Source organism: Molossus molossus, unplaced genomic scaffold, assembly GCF_014108415.1.
Source record: "Molossus molossus isolate mMolMol1 unplaced genomic scaffold, mMolMol1.p scaffold_m16_p_10, whole genome shotgun sequence".
Lineage (NCBI taxonomy): Eukaryota > Metazoa > Chordata > Mammalia > Chiroptera > Molossidae > Molossus > Molossus molossus.
In genome coordinates, this window is record NW_023425345.1 from 52382473 (window position 1) to 52397562 (window position 15090).

Genomic DNA, 15090 nt, shown 5'->3' on the forward strand with positions numbered 1-15090 from the left:
GGGAGTCATCAGATAACTACCAGCTATTCCCTCCAACATTCCTATAGTAAAGGAACTTTGCAAACCATTTTCCTTTATGCTTTGCCTGAATTCTTTAAAAATCTGATAGGGCAAACATTCATGCACAGGTTGTTGACCTAGCCATATTATAGCTGGGAAAGCCCCAAATTCGCCGACTTTCCTGGCCTCTTTAAGACAGCCCTCCACTGCTGGGAGTGGTGAGGCTGAGAAATCCTCCACAAAAGGTGGAGGAGGGGGAGGAGAACTTTCCTCCTTTGTCAACCATGTGGGGGCGGTTGGCTTTGGAGTTTCCTCTGAAGGGGAGGTTGGAGCTGCCCCACTGTTGGGACTGATTTCCTTAGTTAGTTGCTACAATGCTGTAAATATTGACCCCATACTGTCTTACTGGAAACCCCTCACGACACTAGATATGCGGGCAGCTGTGTCAGGCCTGGTGCTGCAGACTTGAGAAAACTCAAGTGTAGTTTACTTTTGATCCAGATTGCTAATTCCCTTTCGCATACCGTTACGTTGCTGGTCGCGTCGAATCATGCCACTGCATACTGGAATCACGTTGGGGTCATCACTTGCTATCTCTCTGCCTGCTGGGATTGGTGCAATGCAATGAATTACAAGCACACGCTGGTTGTAGTGAGAGGGAGCTTTGCAAGGGAGCAAATGATCCAGATCTTTGGACACAGTCCCATTTATTTGCAGATTGGTTCTCCCAGGTTACAAAGTGGATTTATGTAAATATTTCCTTGAGATGGTGTCCCTGCAAACCATTCAGCCTAGCTTTGTCTCTCACCTTTTATGGTGGAAAGAGACTTTAAAGCAGTGGTTCTCAACCTTCCTAATGCCGTGACCCTTTAATACAGTTCCTCATGTTGTGGTGACGCCCAACCATAAAATTATTTTTGTTGCTACTTCATAACTGTAATTTTGCTACTGTTATGAATTGCCATAAGAAATATATGTTTTCCCACGGTCTTAGGTGACCCCTGTGAAAGGGTCTTTAGACCCCCAAAGGGGTTGCCACACACAGGCTGAGAACTGCCTTTAAAGCTAAAAGGTAACAAACACAGCCACTCCTGAGCCTACAGCCCATTATCCTCGCTGAGTGGTCTTCCAACTCTTTGTCATGCAAACCTTATCTTATTTACATGCAAACGAAGCATTCATATGCATCCAAGGCATTCCTGCCTATAGTCAAACCTGTCTGTCCACACACACACACTTTGATCCTAGGCTGGCCAGATTTTGAGAATGCGTATCACAAGGTTACAAATCGTCCATCCACCAACCCCCCATCCCCACATAGAAATTTCTAGTAAGGCACACTGGATGTTGATTGAGACTTCATTAAACTAATAGAAAAGAGAACTGCTAATATTAATAGACTAAATAACCATCTACTCTGAACCAGCAATTTTGAAACCATATCTTATTCAGAGACATAGCATATGAAAAGAGCTGCTGGGGATGAAGGTGTATGGGGTGCTTTACATCCTGCTATGTACATAGCTCTCCAGACACCATCTTAGTCCAGGTAGCACCGTTTGAATACCATTATTTTAATGCCATTGCACAGTTTTGTAATTTTAAAAATCATAGTATGTTGCCTCCTCAAAATACAGGAAGAAATTTTTTTGAGAACTATCAATATTCCTCACAAAAAAACAAGTGTTTGGAAAACAAAAGCAAACCTTGCAACTCTATATTCATGACAAAATAACTTAGTTTTACTCTTTTAGTAAATGTGTATCTTACAAGTGTTTTTAAACAGACATTCTCTATATGATATACCACATAAAATTTTCAAATGTTTGCAGTTTTCAGCATGCACTAAGACTGTTTAATGACCAATGAAACTATAATAAAATGCATAAGGTGATAGTGCATCTGATTTCAATTGATACTGATATTAAAATTGCAAGAATATCAGATATTACTTTAAATGTTAATTCAAAATGACAATAATGTTAACAAAAAAGGTAGAGTTAGAAAACAGACATTATGCTGAAATAAATGAAATAATGAAATATGATAACTTTGTACCTTTATGTGGGTCTTCAAATTCTTCCTATATGAGGTGGTAGCAACAACGCACACTGCAAACACCTCTGATCTCAGAATTGGAGGTAAATATTCGCAGAGTATTTGGAGCAAGGTCACCGCAAGTATGTAGACCTACCATCAAGTAATCCTTTCAAAATGAAAAGAAAAATAAATTTTGGCAATTAAAAGGAGGGCTGAAAAGACATTTCAAGTGAAGATTTTAAATGTGCATTAGAATATGTGGGGCTTTTTAACGTTCTACCTAGAAAATATATATATTTTTAAATTTCATAACAAAAAATCATTCCCTTTATGGATATAATGACTGTGATCACTTATTACAACTGACATACTTTTGAGATGATTTTTCTGTGTTTTGGTTACTTGCCCATTTGAATTTTCTCTTTTCTATTTTACAACTAATACTTGCTTGACAACTAGCCAAAGTAAAGACTGGACTAATCAAATGTAGCATGCATTACTGGGACAAACTTGTGATTTGAGACACATTTATATCTTACTAATCAATTTTTAAATTCACTTATTCACAAATTACCCTTCAAAACTTAAAAAAAAATTGTAACAAAAAATAAGAAGTGCCAAATTAACATTTCTATTTCAAAACCAAAATGTTTACTTAGTTTATTCCTTACATCAACTACAGCAATTTTAAATACATTATAAACATTTTTGTTCTACATTTTATAACATCAATTTATGTAAACAATCTCCTACGAACTGTTTTAAAGTCTAAGTTTAATGTATACACATACTGAGTGAATATAGGTGCATGTACTCATGGAATCTTGATCAATATATCAAGTTTGTTTTAATTCTTCAGTGCCTTAAAATCCTCATCTGTAAAATGAGGTTAATAATAGTACAAGCACTTTGAAAACATTGGCAGTTTACCATAAAGTAAAAACATACACTTACTCTCTATGACCTACAAATCCAACTCCCGGGTAATTATCCAAAAGAAATAAAATCATGTCCATACAACTTGAAAATGGGCAGAGGACCTGAACATACACTTCTCCCGAGAAGACATAAAGATGACCAACAGATATATAAAAAGATGCTCAACTCATTAGCCATTAGAAAAACACAAATCAAAACTACAGTCAGATAGCACCTCATACCTGTTAGAATAGCTATTATCAACAACACAAGTAAAACACATGTTGGAGAGGTTGTGGAGAAAAAGGAACCCTCATTCACTGGTGGTGGGAATGTAAACTGGTACAGCCACTAAGGAATACAGCAAGAAGGCTCCTCTAAAAATTAAAAATAGAGTTACCATATAATCCAGTAGCCCCTCTTTTGGGTAGCTACCTGAACAACTTAACATTTATTTGTAAAGATATATTCACCCCTATGTTCATTGCTGCACTATTCACGGTGCAAAGACATGGATACCACCAAAGTGTCCTTTGATAGATGATTAGATAAAAAAGATGTTGTACATATATACAATGGAATACGACTCAGCTGTATGAAAAGATGAGATACTGCCATTGTGACAACATGAATGAACCTTGAGAGTATCAGGCTAAGCAAAATAAGTCAGACAGAAAAAGTCAAGAACCCTATGATTTCACTCATGTGGGATATAAAACTGAAAGCAACAAATGAACAAACAAGAAAAACAAACAAAAACTCGTAGACACAGACAACAGTATAGTGGTTACCAGAGGGAAGTGGGGTAGAAAGGTAGTAAAGTATAAAGGGGGTTAAATATATGGTGACAAAAGAAGATTTGACTTTGGGTGGTACACACATAATGCAATATATAGATGATGTATCATAGAATTGCACACTTGAAACATACATAATCTTATTAACCAATGTCACCCCAATACATTTAATTAAAAACAAGAATTTCTGAAAATTTTAATGAGTAGAATATTACAACTTCAAACGCTATCTTGTTTTTTAAGACGAGTTAGGCCAAATAATTTCTAAAAGCTCCTCTACAATATTGTTTTAATATACAAGATTGCCTTTGTTTAAGATATATTTTCTTTCAGTTACATAATTTGACATATAGTTTAGAAGTTAAAATTCTTTAAAAATACTCAGAAGCCACATTTGCTCAAAAAATTGTATATCTGGTTACCAGGGTTAACATTAAATATAATATTGCCCTAGATATCTCTTTACCTCAAATATAAATTAAAATGTATGAGTTTTCTTGGTTTAGAAATTTAACTATCCCTAAAATGCAAAGTGAGAACTTAGCTTACTAGCTTTTGTGCTAGTACTTCTGTTTATTTAGGAGACTTGAAATGAGCAGAGGGCACTCTATTTTGGCAAACTGTAATGGCCAGTTTTTGTACTCTTATCAGATATTGATAGTTGTGAGAATCATAAAATGACCCGTCCCGCAGGTCAAGCAACGAGGACTCTAGAGGGGGAGTGAGGATGAGGAGGGACAAGAGACACAAGAAATGGAGACAAGACAGGATTCTGATCAAGTCTCGTTTATTCAGGGGTAATTCACACAATATATAGGGCAAGAAGCACCTTTTGCCAAGCACCAAGCTTGCCTGAAGCAATTCCAGGAAATACTACAAAAGGAACAAAAGGTCAGTAAAGACTGGCTTGATGAGTAAATGGTTACTTAAAGAAATGCAAAATGCAGAGATAAAGAAAAGCAGAATGCAGAGATATCCTGCCTTGGGGCAGGCGATGGCAGAGCAGATTTTAACAAAATTGATGCCATGCAAAAAGTCTCCCACAATAAAAGTCTACACATGACTTTATTTTCTTAGTCCTTTAGATTAATGTAACCAAATAAGATATGTAAGTTAGCTAAGCTACCATTAAAATGTAATTATGTATCTTGGAGCAGTTTTATAAATAAAATTAAGGAATTCAAACGTGAAATCACCTCCAGACCTTTAATACTATCATGTAGTTCAGAATCAGCAGTGATAAAAGATGTTACAGGTGAGTATATTTTGATTCACTTGATCCTGATGTTTTTCTTCTTTATTTGCTTCAGACATTTTTCTCTCAGGTATTTGAGTTGATGAAGCAGGTTCTACAGCATTAATAGGCAAAAGGTCTATAAGGAAAAAGGCATTTTTAAAACACAAATTTTCTTCTTGCTATGAATAAACATGTAGGGTTTTCATTTGTTTTCTGATGTTAGAAATTACAGAGCTCAAAAATCTGGCAAAACATTTGATGTAGACATCATTTCTTGATTTGTAGGATTGTTGTTACGTACTCCCTCAATGCTTGCTTTGTTTTTAATGTGATCTTGCATTTTCTTTTCTTTTGCCATTTTTAATGCCAGTTCATTGACATCTAATTTTGACCAAGTATGATAGACTTTCCAATGTTTCTTCAACTTCCTGTTTCTCTCCTGAGCTCCATGAGTACTGGCATTTGAGGAATCTATTCCATAAACTTTTAAGCCATACTTCAAGGACAAACAGGAGCTTAGGTAGCCTTTTCCAAAACCCAGGTCAATTACCTAAAGAAAAACAGAATAAACTGAAGGATTTTAGTCAGATAGTAATAAAAAGCATTCTTGATGTAGTTTTAAAAAGCAAGTAAATACATGGTTGTATAGTTTATACAATCTGTTATGGTTTTTTAATATTTGATTCCTATTAAAAACCAATCACACTCATAATTTTTATTTAACTTTTTAAAAGATGTTCTACACAGTGTAATAAGTCAAGGAAAAGAAGTAAATGTCATAAATATGACTAAAACTCTTTCTTCATAGATAACATGATCATTTCTCAGAAAATCCTGAGGCAAAAAAAAAAAAAGCAAACACAAGAAGTAAATTTACCAATATGTCAGAACACAGGATCATTAGAAATGAATAATGAACCATCAGAACATATACAATACAGTAGCAAAGAACAATTAGAAAATAAAATGTAAAACCAACCGAATTAAAACAAGAATAGAATAGAAAATGTAGGAATAAACATAACAAAGGTTGTGTAAGAGCTCTATACACTGAAAACTATAAAACACTGCAGAGAAAAAATTTAAAAGATCTAAAGATATACCATATTCACAAAACATTAGACTCAATTTTAAGATGGCAACTCTCCCAAATTGACATATTGATCCAATGCAATCATAATAAAAATTTCAGCAGATTTTTAAAAAGACATGACAAGCAGATATTATAATTTATACAAAAAGGCAAAGTTCCTAAAATAAGCATAACACTTTGGACAAAGAATAAGGTTGGAGGATTTATACAATTTGGGAATCAATATAAAACTACAGTAATCAAAAGAGTATAGTGCCAGTATAAAAACAGACACATAAATCAGTGAAAAACTAGAGTTCAGAAATAAACCCACAGTTATAGAGACAATGGATTTTTGAAAAAAACTGCTAAGGTAATTCAATGAAGAAAACAGTCTTTCAACAGTGCTAGTATAATTGGATGTCTGTGTGGAAAAACAAACTCTGCTTGTCACATGCCAAATGCAAAAGTAATTAAAGGTGGATCACAGATCTAAATGTAATAGTAAAAACTATTAAATTCTGAATAAAAAATCTTTGTGACATTGAAAGAGGCAACGATTTCTTATGTAGGATAATAAAGCATGAACTACAAAAAAATAATTGAAAAAATATAGACCATTAAAAGTTAAAACTTTTGCTATTCAAAATACATAGTTAAAAAGTAAAAGAACTACTGAATACTGTATTTGCAAATCATTTACTTGACACATGCTTCATGTCCAGAATATATAAAGAACTCTTATAATCCACTAATAAGACAAATAAGTGCAAAAGGGCAAATTAAAAGGAGGACATCTGGCCCTGGACGATTTGGCTCAGCGGTTAGAGTGTTGGCCCATGGACCAGAGAGTCCCGGGTTCAGTTCCCGCTAAGGGCACATACCTCAGTTGTAGTTTGTTCCTAGCCCTGGTTGGGGTTGTGTGGGTGGCAACCAATGTGTCTCTCTCACATCAATGTTTCTCTCTCTCTCTTTCTTCCTCTGTCCCTCCTGCTCTATCTGAAGATAAATGCAAAAATGTCCTTGGGTGAGGATAAAAAAAATTTTACAAATAAATAAAAATAGGGACATCTGTAATACTTTAAACAATAAAGACAGATTTAAAACAAAAATAAAATGGGCAAATTATTTGAACACACACTTCACAAAATGTTCTATAGATGGCCAATATTAAAAGATGCCCAACATCACTAGCCATCAGGGAAATGCAAACAAAAATCATAATGAGATATGCACAAATGTAAAATGGTACAGGCACTTTGGAAAAACACTGGCAGTTTACCTTAAAGTTGTAACATACACTTACAATATAATCTACAAAGTTCATTCTGGGGTAATTATCCAAGAGAAATAAAAAGATGTCCACATAAAGTCTTGTAAGTGAATAGTAACGGTAGCCAAATAATGGTGACCACTCAAATGGTCAGACTGGGAAATGGAAAACCAAATCGTGGTAATAATCATACCACAGCATACTGCCCAGCAAGAGAGACGAACAAGGAGTAAATACCCACAACAACAATGATGACACTCAAAGCTATGATGTAAAGGAAGGAAGTCAAACATAAAACATCATTTATAGGACATTCTACAATAGTCAAAACTATAAGCAAATGAGCAGTTTCCTGAGAATGGAGGTAAAATAACTTGCAAAAGGGCAAGAGGAAATTTTTATTGTAACAGAAGTATTTTTTATGGTGGTTGTTACACAACTGCATACAATTACCAAATGTATCAAACTGAACACCTAGAATTAGAGAATACGTCAATAAAACTAAGCATGATAAGAGAAATAAAAAATTACCAAGATTATTGTATTGCCATGCCTCTTCATGAGAAATAAATGAACAATTATGTATTGCCATGCCTCTTCACGAGAAATAAATGAACAATTATAGAAATACTATCATAAGAAATTATTTAATATTATATCTATCTTTAATTCCTAAAATCAATTAAACCCTGTCATAAGTATGAGCCATTCAAGAAAACATTCCTTCATTTGAAGTAGTGCATATCATTAATTAAATCCTCAAAAATTTCAAGGGTCTTATAATTTGAGTAGTTCATAGGTAAAATTCTAATAAATAATGTACCCTAAATGTACTAGGTTACAAAATAATTCCCTATACCCTCTTTTTATGTTAATCTCCGGGCTAGGTATTGTGGGAAACACAGAAACATACTATATCTTGATTTTAAGGAAATACAATCTAATTTAAGTTACTGTACCTATACTCATGAATATAAGGAGTATACAGTAGAAACTATTAATGAATTCCCTCATATCTGAATCTCAAGAGAAAGCCAACCCTTCCTTTGCTTCTATAAAACACACTTAGTGATGTCAATGACAAACTTAATGCTAGCAACTACTGGGTTGACGTAAACACCAGCATATTTGTTCCCACCAATTTAGATGTTTTTGTACCAAGAGGAATGAGTTTGTTTACAGATATGTTTATGACAATTCCACTTTAAATCAGGAAAATTCTGTCTGCAAGTAACAGAACATCAAGTTTTGAACAATGATGAAAATTCACTTCACTTAGGAAATCTATCAGTAGAACAGTTGAACCATTCAGAGGTTCAATGGCATACAACCGTAGAATATATGCACCTCTATGTTCATTGAAGCATTGTTTACAATAGCCAAGATATGGAAGCAACCCAAGTACCTATAGACAAGTAGATAAAAAAAGCTATGGCATGTGGTCGGTGTGGCTCACTGGCTGAGCATCGACCCATGCACCAAGAAGTTGCCGGTTCAATTCCCGGTCAGGGAACATTCCCAGGTTGTGGGCATGATCCCCAATGGGAAGCATGCAGGAGGAGGCCAATCGATGTTCTCTCTCATCAATGTTTCTACCTCTCTCTCCCTCTCCCTTCTTCTCTCTCTAAAATTATTTAAAAAAAATATTAAAGAAAAACAAAACTGTGGCACATTTACACAATGAAATATTACTTGGCCATAAAAAAAAGAATAAAATCTTACCATTTGTGACAGCATAAATGAACCTAGAGGGTATTATACTAAGAGATATAAGCCAGAGAAAGACAAATACCATATTATTTCATTTATATGTGGGATCTAAGGAACAAAATAAACTTTTGGGCCATCTTATTTGTAATTCCTTTGGTTGCAAGATGGCTGTAGAAACCCTCAGAATAATGTCTTCACAATATAATATCTAAAAACCTTTTCAGTAATGAGCAACTTTTCCTAGAAAATTTGCCAGCCAATTTACATTTACAACTTACTGACCGAAGTTGACTTTTATCCCTTTCCAAAATGACTTTTAGTAAGATATGCAGTATTAGCAATAGAATGGAAAACTCACAATTGTATTCTCCATCCTGGATCATCTTATAGGTTAGAAGACAGAGGAGTCTCCAGTCCAATGCCTGGTGTGACCGACCTTCCTTGTCTAATTCTGCTTAGGACATTTTCTCACAGAAACATTGTTATACACAGCACTTACATTTCTCAATAGTATGGTACTATAATTCACATAGAAGAGTTCTAGTTTGTTGACTGACCTAGAGATCTAACAACCATTCTAGGTTAATTACTTTCAAATTTCAAATTTTAAATACAAATATAACTCCAATAGGGAATTCTCCCATGAATTTCATATTCATATATCCAACAATCTACCTAACATCTCCACTTAAGTATCTAATAAGCATCTCAAATTTAACATGTTCCAAACTAAATTCTTTATATTCTCTGTAAAACTTGCCCTCCCAAAATATTCTCCACCACAGTTAATAATAGCTCTCCAGGGTCACTAGTGAAGGCAAGTCTTTCAGATTCTGGATTTCCATCTATCATCATGAAATCTGCATTTATTTAATCTGCATTTTAAAACTAAAAGTAGTACATATATAATACATTTTAAACTGAACTACTGTGGAAATCAAATATTGCTATTAAGTGATTTAAGAGAAAGACCTTGTAAAAGTCTTCATTTTAGGTGATTTCATTCACTCAGAACAATCTCTTTTGCTTTGAAAAAGTTCCCTTAAAGCTGGTCTAATATGATACATTAAGCTATTTCAAAATTTCTCTGCTCTTTAGATATACAGTAAATCTGCTTTATTAATTTAAAGTTATTTATTATTATATAATATTTTACATAAATAAAAAAATATAGTTGAAATGTAAAGCTATGAAGCCCAATAAATACCTCTCATCTTAGTTTTTGTGTTACAACAGAGCAGAGTCTACAACAGAGATTTAAATATAAGTGATTTGTTTGGGAGGCGAAAAAAGGGTAGAGAAGTAGAAAAGAGAAAAAAAGGAAGGAAGGCAGCCCAATAAAAGGTGCATTATTAATCAAGATACCACTTTAGGGCAACTTGGGTTTCATTGCGCTAGGAAACTCTGAGAGCTAGGGTAGAAGACATAGCTCAGAACCATCCACCTGAAATGCCAGGGAGCTGATGTATTTGTATATCAACTTGTAGCAATTATTGGTTCAAGGCTTGTCACAGAGAGGAATTAATTCCCAGAACTTGTATGCAGGCAAAGCCTTGTTTCAGCAGCCAGGGAAAACCCACAGGGAAAACAATGCAGATATTGCCAGGTAGAAAGCAGGCTGGCACAGAAATGGTAATAGTAATGCTCAAGAGTACTGGGTTAGGTGTCCAACAGCACCTGCTATACCCATGAACCGACCAGCCATCCAAAAACTAAAACATTAGTATTTCTACTGCATTAATTATGTTTTCTGTCCATAACCCATCTCCCTGCTTCCCCTACTATTCTCAAATTATTATAGTAATAACTATTCTCGCCCTGGCCGGTTTGGCTCAGCGGTTAGAGCGTCGGCCTGCGGTCCTGAGAGACCCGGGTTCAGTTCCCACTAAGGGCACGTACCTCGGTTGCAGTTTGTCCCCGGCCCTGGTCGGTCGTGCGGGTGGCAGCCACTCGATGTGTCCCTTTCACATCGATGTTTCTCTCTCTCTCTGTTCCTCTCTCTCCCTCCCACTCTACCTGAACAAAAAATGGAAAAATGTCCTCGGGTGAGGATAAAAAAAATTTTTTTATTATAGTAATAACTATTGTCAAATTATTATGATTCCATTGCTTCCTTAATAGTTTTCTTCTTATAATTTTTTTGCATTAAGAACGTAACATTATTTTGCTTTGGAGCTTAAAAAAATGGTACCACAAAATATGTAGTCTTTTGTAAATTGCTTATTTTTTCCCCATTCAATTTTATGTTTCTAATATTCATCCATGTGATCTGTATAGCAATAGTCAAAGTTTTACTGTGTACTTGTACCTTCTGGTCCAGCTGAGCATCACTGCCATGGTGAGCCTGTTACTAGTCCTGAAAGTTTATTGCTTAGGTATGATGTACTGGAGAAAAGGTTAAAAACTATCGCCTTAGCTCTTGCCTTCAGCCTGTGCCCTAGAGATCTATGTTGTCACAAGTGGCTCTGCACACCTAGCCCACACTATGATAATTTCCTAATTATCCTCAGACTCTGCAAGTCTGGAATAATCCATGGAAAAGACTGTAACATATAATAAAAATCAAAGGAAGAAAAATCCTCCATTACCCCCATAGATGTTCTCATAGGGATAAGAAAAATAACTTACTATTTTTATAAGCCAGAGAAAAAAATAACTTGCTATTTTTATAGTTCCAGGCAATGTTTGATTTTATTTTAACATCTGTTTTCAAACATCACTACATTACACAAAAGCGATTTTTCACAACAGGAATGCATTGAAATTCTGACAGTGCGAAAGAATCCAAGATCTAAAACATAGTTTCTTTGTGTTACAAGAATGAGGCAGGTCCCCATATCGCAGTTTGCCCGGGTCCTGAGAACACCTAGTGCCAAACAATTTTGAAAAATGTCATCATCGTAATGCTGCATCAAGTTAGAGTTACAACCTGTCAAAGGCAATTATTTTTAACTTCTATCCACTCTGAAGAGTGAAATTTGTGGTAAAACATTAATAGTGATATCTTATTTTTAGTAGAGATTTGTTATAATTAGAGTGTATTTGGGAAATGAGAGCGTATTTTTAAAGGCTCTGACATATCTCACATCAGCTATTTAATGACATTTTATTTATTTATCCTCATCCGAGGACATTTTTCCATTCTTTGTTCAGGCAGAGTGGGAGGGAGAGAGAGGAACAGAGAGAGAGAGAGAAACAACGATGTGAAAGGGACACATTGAGTAGCTGCCACCCACACGACCAACCAGGGCCGGGGACAAACTGCAACCGAGATATGTGCCCTTAGCGGGAACCGAACCTGGGTCTCTCTGGACCACAGGCCGATGCTCTAACCGCTGAGCCAAACCAGCCAGGGCTTTGATATTTTAAAGGCTAGTGATAATAGAAAAGGGAACTTCAATGATACAAAAAAAAAAAAAAAAAAAGAAGCAATAATCACACCACCTGAAAATATAGAAAAATATTCTCACCTGCTTTATTGCACAGTATTCAGCAATACTACTGATCAGCTCTGACACTGCCTGAACTTCATGGGATTTTTTTCAAATTCATAAACTCATCTGGCTTCATATTTTCACATGAGTAAAAATAAAAAACAAAATTTAAATAGTGCTATTAAAGAAACAAAAGTTAATAAGAACCATCAGTTGATATAGGTTTTCTGTAAGTAAATGTAAAAATAATACAGAGATTCTATTGTAGTATCTGTATAATAGATCTCTATTCGTTTAGCTCCTATAAATTAAATTTGAATTAATAAAATAAATAAGACCCACAGAATATTATTAAAATGTTCCCCGATACATACATAAAACAATTAACTATAATGAATAAGACCGATAACTGAACTACCTAGTAGAAAAAAATGTGGAGACCCCTAATGAAGTTGTTCTGTTTAACATGGTACACGAGAAAACCCATTTGGCATAAGCCATTCTAAGTGGGTTCATGACATAAGGTATAACACTAAATTAAGAACATGTTGTAAAGATACACATATATGAACCATATACTGCTTCTAAGTGCCTAAAGACATACACACAACACTGGCCGGTTTGGCTCAGTGGTTAGAGCATTGGTTCTCAGACTCAAGTGTCTCAGGTTCGATTCCAGTCAAGAGCACGTACCTCGGTTTCGGTTCTGTCCTTGGCCCTGGTCAGGGTCATGCAGAAGGCAACCAACTGATGTGTCTCTCTCACATCAATGTTTCTCTCTTTCTCTCTCTCTTTCTCTCTCTCTCCACCTTCCTCCCCCCCTCCCTCCCACTCTATCTGGAGATAAATGAAAAAATATCCAAGTGAGGATTAAAAAAAAAAATCATTCATACTCACGCACAAACACACTTACCAATTTGCTGTGTTTGAGTTCCTCAAAGGGCTACAAGCAATCTTCAAAAGGAGTACATATTCCCAAGTTTTGTACAGAATAATATTTTGCAGCTAGAGCAAAGGCTTCCACACTAACTAACTTCTGGGAAGTTCCACAAAATATTTCGGGAAAATCAGTAATACCTACCAAAAAAAAAAAAAAAAAAAAATCAGGAAATGTTAGCAGTAATTAAATAATACCTAATTACTTGAGATTTAAAAATAAATGAAAAGCACTGGATCTTTACAATAAATTACAGTATTTTCACTTTAGTGTGAATTCTGCCAATAAGTCTAATGGTTCAATTATATTTGTTATTTAAATTGTTAGCTATTTGTAGCATTCATTTTTCTCCTAACACAGTACTTATTAATAAAACTCCAATTAAAATTTGGCCTTTTCTTGTTCCATGAGGGAAAAAAAAAAAAGAAGTTTAAAATCCTACTAAACTGTAATGTGGTCATGAAATTTATGAATAGTCTTGGCTGACCTACAAATGTGAATTTAAAGCAGGTCAGGCCCCGCAACACTGTTATTCCCTGTCCGCAGTGAGTATGGAACAATGCCAACATCCCCAGTGGTATAAACGTTTCTGTAAAATGGTTCCTAAATCATCTGACCATTGTAGAATTGTGTGTGGGGGCTGTGTGTATGTGTTCAGTACACGGACCCCAATATGAGTTCTAAAACTAATGAGATGATCAGGTGAAAACATTCATTTTCTTCCCATGGTCAATTTAAACCAGACATTCTCTAAAGGTTATCGACAGTTTCCAAATGCTCACTCGTAGAAGTGAGCAATTCTGGTGAATTGTACCATCTGCAACACCCAGTGCCATTCTGTGTGAGGATCGTGCAGCTTGCTGAACTCAGGGGTGGCCACACCTCGCCCAGATGAACTATGTCATTTTCGGACAGAAGTTTTAAGCGTATCAGCAAATTCACAGCACACCCTTTCCCCAGAACTAATAGCTGAAGCATGTGTCAAGGTGAAACCTGCCTCAACCCGAGTCCCCGAGTGACTACAACGTCACTGCTGTCAAACTGCAATTGACATGCAGCATATAAGAAAAGTAAACTGCAGTGACATTGTAGTTTATAGTCACTGAGATTTTAGGCTTATTATTGCAACATAATCTTGCTTATTCTAAAGAATATGTGTAAGCACACTGGTGAATATGTGTTTTATTTATTCAGTATAATTTTCCTACGGCCTTTTAAAATACATATTAAGTTATTAACAAAGGTTAAAAAAAGGCATTCTGCCCTGGCTGGTTTGGCTCAGCGGTTGAGTGTTGGCCCATGGACCAGAGTTGTGGGTTCGATTCAGGTTAAGGGCACGTACCTCAGTTGTGGTTTGTCCTCAGCCCTGGCTGGGGTAGTGCAGGAGGCAGCCAGTCAATGTGTCCCTCTCAAGTCGATGTTTCTCTCTCTCTCCCTCGCACTCTAACTGAAGATGAATAGAAACATATCCTCAGGTGAGGATTAAAAAAAAAAGGCATTCCAATTTGTCTATAGTGCTTCAAAGAAACTCTTCGAACGGGGTAGTCCAATGAAGTCCATTCACTGAAAATTATTTTTAATAATTCAAAAATGTCACACATCCAGTGGTTAAATGAGGTGTTAAAAATCTTCACTCTACAAAAACACATGCAATCCGGGAAACAACTTTAGT

At 35.5% G+C, this 15090-nt stretch overlaps 1 pseudogene; it reads right to left on the bottom strand.

Annotated features, from left to right (window-relative positions):
- Positions 1–486: 486 nt before the first annotated feature.
- Positions 487–12617, bottom strand: LOC118623713 (annotated as a pseudogene).
- Between the last annotated feature and the right edge of the window lie 2473 nt (positions 12618–15090).